Below are 7,029 nucleotides of genomic sequence, written 5' to 3' on the forward strand. Positions count from 1 at the left end.
TACACACTTTGGCTACTTTCAATCATTGCTGTGCTGGTTCTTTTGGGCAGGGGGACATGTCAGGGAGTGTGCCCGGCCAGAGGTGGCTATTCCTGGGTGCCACTCTCCTCCTACATGGGCCCTATGCACCATTTTACACACTTTGGCTACTTTCCTCCCAAGTCTGGCTGGTTCTTTTGGGCAGGGGGGACAGGTCAGGGTGTGTGCCCGGCCAGAGGTGGCTATTCCTGGGTGTCACTCTCCTCCTATGTGGGCCTATTTCATCATTTCACACACTTTGGCTACTTTCCTCCCAAGTCTGGCTGGTTCTTTTGGGCAGGGGGACATGTCAGGGAGTGTGCCCGGCCAGAGGTGGCTATTCCTGGGTGTCACTCTCCTCCTATGTGGGCCCATTTCATCATTTCACACACTTTGGCTACTTTCATTCATAGCTGTGCTGGTTCTTTTTTGGGCAGGGGGACATGTCAGGGAGTGTGCCCGTCCAGAGGTGGCTATTCCTGGCTGTCACTCTCCTCCTACATGGGCCCCATGCACCATTTTACACACTTTGGCTACTTTCCTCCCAAGTCTGGCTGGTTCTTTTGGGCAGGGGGACATGTCAGGGAGTGTGCCCGGCCAGAGGTGGCTATTCCTGGGTGTCACTCTCCTCATTCATGGGCCCTATGCACCATTTTACACACTTTGGCTACTTTCCTCCCAAGTCTGGCTGGTTCTTTTGGGCAGGGGGACATGTCAGGGAGTGTGCCCGGCCAGAGGTGGCTATTCCTGGGTGCCACTCTCCTCATACATGGGCCCCATGCACCATTTTACACACTTTGGCTACTTTCCTCCCAAGTCTGGCTGGTTCTTTTGGCCAGGGGGACATGTCAGGGAGTGTGCCCGGCCAGAGGTGGCTATTCCTGGGTGCCACTCTCCTCATACATGGGCCCCATGCACCATTTTACACACTTTGGCTACTTTCCTCCCAAGTCTGGCTGGTTCTTTTGGCCAGGGGGACATGTCAGGGAGTGTGCCCGGCCAGAGGTGGCTATTCCTGGGTGCCACTCTCCTCATACATGGGCCCATTTCATCATTTCACACACTTTGGCTACTTTCATTCATAGCTGTGCTGGTTCTTTTGGACAGGGAGACATGTCAGGGAGTGTGCCCGGCCAGAGGTGGCTATTCCTGGGTGCCACTCTCCTCATACATGGGCCCTATGCACCATTTTACACACTTTGGCTACTTTCCTCCCAAGTCTGGCTGGTTCTTCTGGGCAGGGGGACATGTCAGGGAGTGTGCCCGGCCAGAGGTGGCTATTCCTGGGTGTCACTCTCCTCCTATGTGGGCCCATTTCATCATTTCACACACTTTGGCTACTTTCATTCATAGCTGTGCTGGTTCTTTTGGACAGGGAGACATGTCAGGGAGTGTGCCCGGCCAGAGGTGGCTATTCCTGGGTGCCACTCTCCTCATACATGGGCCCTATGCACCATTTTACACACTTTGGCTCCTTTCCTCCCAAGTCTGGCTGGTTCTTCTGGGCAGGGGGACATGTCAGGGAGTGTGCCCGGCCAGAGGTGGCTATTCCTGGGTGTCACTCTCCTCCTATGTGGGCCCATTTCATCATTTCACACACTTTGGCTACTTTCATTCATAGCTGTGCTGGTTCTTTTGGACAGGGAGACATGTCAGGGAGTGTGCCTGGCCAGAGGTGGCTATTCCTGGGTGCCACTCTCCTCATACATGGGCCCTATGCACCATTTTACACACTTTGGCTACTTTCCTCCCAAGTCTGGCTGGTTCTTTTGGGCAGGGGGACAGGTCAGGGTGTGTGCCTGGGCCAGAGGTGGCTATTCCTGGGGGTGTGTGGCTCCCTATTTAATGTGCTTTTTCATCATTTTACACACTTTGCACTGTTTTCCTCCCCAGTGTGGATGTAGCTTTCAAGCCTCCATGGAAGAGCAGGGGGACCGTCCTCTCAGGGTCTCTTGTTTGCCAACAATAAAGAAATTCAACAACCAAACAGGGCTGTCTTTCACTGGCTCTCTCTCTCTCTCTCTCTCTCTCTCTCTCTCTCTCTCTCTCTCTCTCTCTCTGTGTGTGTGTGTGTGTGTGTGTGTGTGTGTGTGTGTGTGTGTGTGTGTGTGTGTGTGTGTGTGTGTGTGTGTGTGTGTGTGTGTGTGTGTGTGTGTGTGTGTGTGTGTGTCTCTGTCTCTGTCTCTGTCTCTGTCTCTGTCTCTGTCTCTGTCTCTGTCTCTGTCTCTGTCCCTGTCCCTGTCTCTGTGTCTCTCAGTACAGCATGATTAACATGGGGATACCAGGGGCACATAGACTAACATTGGGATACCAGGGGCACATAGAGTAACATTGGGATACCAGGGGCACATAGATTAACATTGGGATACCAGGGGCGCATAGATTAACATTGGGATACCAGGGGCGCATAGATTAACATTGGGATACCAGGGGCGCATAGATTAACATGGGGATACCAGGGGCGCATAGATTAACATGGGGATACCAGGGGCGCATAGATTAACATGGGGATACCAGGGGCGCATAGATTAACATGGGGATACAAGGTTGCTTATTCATCTTCACTCATAATCCATAAATTAGTCATTTTACAATAAATTGTTTCACCTTTTTATTTAATGGTTGCATAGAGCTCGTGATTGGACAACTGGACAAATGGTTTCCATCCAATTTCAACACTTTTTGACCGAGTTTTGGAGGAAAAACACCCCAGCCCTAAACGTTTGGGCTTCGCTTTTTCTTCCAGGTCGGTTTGGGGGGGTTTTGCGGAGGGGTTCAGGCAGATTTTCAGAAACCCGGTTTTCAGAAACACAGGCCTCCAGAGGCAAACACCGGGACATCCAAAAACACACAGCCCAATAACAGGTGCCTTACACATGGTCTATTTCTGACTTTTCCCCCTCTATGCCTGGAGCTTTGAAATCACTTTGCTGCTTTTTAACAGAGTCCCACTCCGGACATACAGAGGAGAATTTGTAACATAATGTGGCCGGTCTTCAAAGCACTTCCACCGGCCTGATGGCGTCCACCGTTGGGCATTCATGGAGCATTAAAAACAGCTTGCTGCTTTTTGACAGAGTCCTACTCCGGACATACAGAGGGGAATTTGTAACATAATGTGGCCGGTCTTCAATGCACTTCCACCGGCCTGATGGCGTCCACCGTTGGGCATTCATGGAGCATTAAAAACAGTTTGCTGCTTTTTGACAGAGTCCTACTCCGGACATACAGAGGGGAATTTGTAACATAATGTGGCCGGTCTTCAATGCACTTCCACCGGCCTGATGGCGTCCACCGTGGGGCATTCATGGAGCATTAAAAACAGTTTGCTGCTTTTTGACAGAGTCCTACTCCGGACATACAGAGGGGAATTTGTAACATAATGTGGCCGGTCTTCAATGCACTTCCACCGGCCTGATGGCGTCCACCGTGGGGCATTCATGGAGCATTAAAAACAGTTTGCCGCTTTTTGACAGAGTCCTACTCCGGACATACAGAGGGGAATTTGTAACATAATGTGGCCGGTCTTCAATGCACTTCCACCGGCCTGATGGCGTCCACCGTGGGGCATTCATGGAGCATTAAAAACAGTTTGCCGCTTTTTGACAGTCCTACTCCGGACATACAGAGGGGAATTTGTAACATAATGTGGCCGGTCTTCAATGCACTTCCACCGGCCTGATGGCTTACACCATGGGCCATTCATGGAGCATTAAAAACAGTTTGCCGCTTTTTGACAGTCCTGCTCCAGACATACAGAGGGGAATTTGTAACACAATGTGGCCGGGCTGCAGCGCACATACATCGGCCTGATGGCTTACACCATGGGCCATTCATGGAGCATTAAAAACCAGTTTGCCGCTTTTTGACAGTCCTACTCCAGACATACACAGGGGCATCTTAAACATTATTTGGCCGGGCTGCAGCGCACATACATCGGCCGGATGGCTTACACCATGGGGCATTCATGGAGCATTAAAAACACTTTGCTGCTTTTTGACAGTCCTACTCCAGACATACACAGGGGCATCTTAAACATTATTTGGCCGGGCTGTAGCGCACATACATCGGCCGGATTGCTCACACCGTGGGGCATTCATGGAGCATTAAAAACAGTTTGCCTCTTTTTGACAGTCCTACTCCAGACATACACAGGGGCATCTTAAACATTATTTGGCCGGGCTGCAGCGCACATACATCGGCCTGATGGCTTACACCGTGGGGCATTCATGGAGCATTAAAAACAGTTTTGCCGCTTTTTGACAGTCCTACTCCAGACATACACAGGGGCATCTTAAACATTATTTGGCCGGGCTGCAGCGCACATACATCGGCCGGATGGCTTACACCATGGGGCATTCATGGAGCATTAAAAACACTTTGCTGCTTTTTGACAGTCCTACTCCAGACATACACAGGGGCATCTTAAACATTATTTGGCCGGGCTGCAGCGCACATACATCGGCCTGATGGCTTACACCGTGGGGCATTCATGGAGCATTAAAAACAGTTTGCCGCTTTTTGACAGTCCTACTCCAGACATACACAGGGGCATTTTAAACATTATTTGGCCGGGCTGCAGCGCACATACATCGGCCGGATGGCTTACACCGTGGGGCATTCATGGAGCATTAAAAACAGTTTGCCGCTTTTTGACAGTCCTACTCCAGACATACACAGGGGCATCTTAAACATTATTTGGCCGGGCTGTAGCGCACATACATCGGCCTGATGGCTTACACCGTGTGGCATTCATGGAGCATTAAAAACAGTTTGCCGCTTTTTGACAGTCCTACTCCAGACATACACAGGGGCATTTTAAACATTATTTGGCCGGGCTGCAGCGCACATACATCGTCCTGATGGCTTACACCGTGGGGCATTCATGGAGCATTAAAAACAATTTGCCGCTTTTTGACAGTCCTACTCCAGACATACACAGGGTTATTTTGAAACAGTATATGGCCGGGCTGCAGCGCACATCAGCGTGAGTTGTGGCTTACTCTATGGCAAACTCACGGCGCTTTTCGTCACGCTGACGTATTATTGCACGAGTGTTTTCACACAAACGTAGCGGGCATTTTGACGATATGCTGCCGGCCGGCACGAGACATTAACCGGCGTATTAACTTCCTCCATGGCTAACTTGCGGAGCATTTCAACACTTGCACATATGATTGCCAGTGTTTCCTCGCACAAACGGAGCAGGAGTTTAAACGATATGTCGCCGGCCAGCACGAGACATTCACCGGGCTTTTACGTGACGGGTCGCTTGTGGTGCATTTAAAGACTGACGGATGTTTTTGTAACTTTCGCTTTCACCCACATAACCTTAGTTCGAGCTGTCACGATGTGTGACTGTCCCACACGGCACTCACGTGCCGAGTATGGAGCTGTTGAGTGCCATGAACAGCCTCATTCACTGTGAATGTCCTGCAGGTGAGCTGATGTGATGTGTGGCTGGCCCACATGAGACCTGCTGGGTGTATGTCCCTCACTCATGTGCCATGGATGGAGCTGTTGAGTGCCATGAACAGCCTCATTCACTGTGAATGTCCTCCAGGTGAGCTGATGTGATGTGTGGCTGGCCCACATGAGACCGGCTGGGTGTATGTCTCTCACTCATGTGCCATGGATGGAGCTGTTGAGTGCCATGAACAGCCTCATTCACTGTGAATGTCCTCCAGGTGAGCTGATGTGATGTGTGGCTGGCCCACATGAGACCGGCTGGGTGTATGTCTCTCACTCATGTGCCATGGATGGAGCTGTTGAGTGCCATGAACAGCCTCATTCACTGTGAATGTCCTCCAGGTGAGCTGATGTGATGTGTGGCTGGCCCACATGAGACCGGCTGGGTGTATGTCTCTCACTCATGTGCCATGGATGGAGCTGTTGAGTGCCATGAACAGCCTCATTCACTGTGAATGTCCTCCAGGTGAGCTGATGTGATGTGTGGCTTGCCCACATGAGACCGGCTGGGTGTATGTCTCTCACTCATGTGCCATGGATGGAGCTGTTGAGTGCCATGAACAGCCTCATTCACTGTGAATGTCCTCCAGGTGAGCTGATGTGATGTGTGGCTGGCCCACACGAGACCGGCTGGGTGTATGTCACTCACTCATGGGACATGGATGGAGCTGTTGAGTACCATGAACAGCTTCATTCTCTATGATCGCCTCCAGGTGAGCTGAGAGGGGGGCTACCGTGATGTGTGGCTGGCCCACACGACACCTGCTGGGTGTCTGCCTCTCACTCATGGGCCATGGATGGAGCTGTTGAGTACCATGAACAGCCTCATTCACTGTGAATGTCCTCCAGGTGAGCTAAGATGTGATGTGTGGCTGGTCCACATGAGACCTGCTGGGTGTCTGCCTCTCACTCATGGGCCATGGATGGAGCTATTCAGCACTCTGAACAACTTCCTCCACTCTGAATGTCTTCCACGTGACCTGAGAGGGAGCCGCTGTGATGTGTGGCTGGCCCACATGAGACCTGCTGGGTGTATGTCTCTCACTCATGGGCCATGGATGGAGCTGTTGAGTACCATGAACAACTTCCTCCACTCTGAATGTCCTCCAGGTGAGCTGAGAGGGAGCTGCTGTGATGTGTGGCTGGCCCACACGACGCCTGCTGGGGCGTTTGCGTCTCACTCACGGGCCATTGACAAAGCTATTGGACACTGGTAAAAGCCTTTTAACCATCTTTGTCTTCCAGCTGAGAAGAGGGGGAGCTGTCAAGATGTGTGGCTGGCCCACACGAGAGCTGCCCGGCGTTTGGCTTCCAACTTTGCACCATAAACGGAGCCGGGCGTGCTGAAAATGTGTTTGCCCGCACAAAAGCGACCTCTACTGGCCGTTTTGACACACCATTCAATGCTTAAACATGGAGCCTATCTAACCTGCTATCCTTTAACCATCAATGACTTTCCCCCAGAGAAGCAGAGGGAGAGATTTCCCCACGTTTCCGCGGCCCACAATGCGATTCTGACAATGGTTGATTTTCACTCATTAA

The sequence above is a fragment of the Genypterus blacodes genome, unplaced genomic scaffold (assembly GCF_046128005.1).
Source record: "Genypterus blacodes isolate CSIRO-AG114 ecotype Tasmania unplaced genomic scaffold, CSIRO-AGI_Gbla_v1 ptg000154l_1, whole genome shotgun sequence".
NCBI classification, from domain to species: domain Eukaryota; kingdom Metazoa; phylum Chordata; class Actinopteri; order Ophidiiformes; family Ophidiidae; genus Genypterus; species Genypterus blacodes.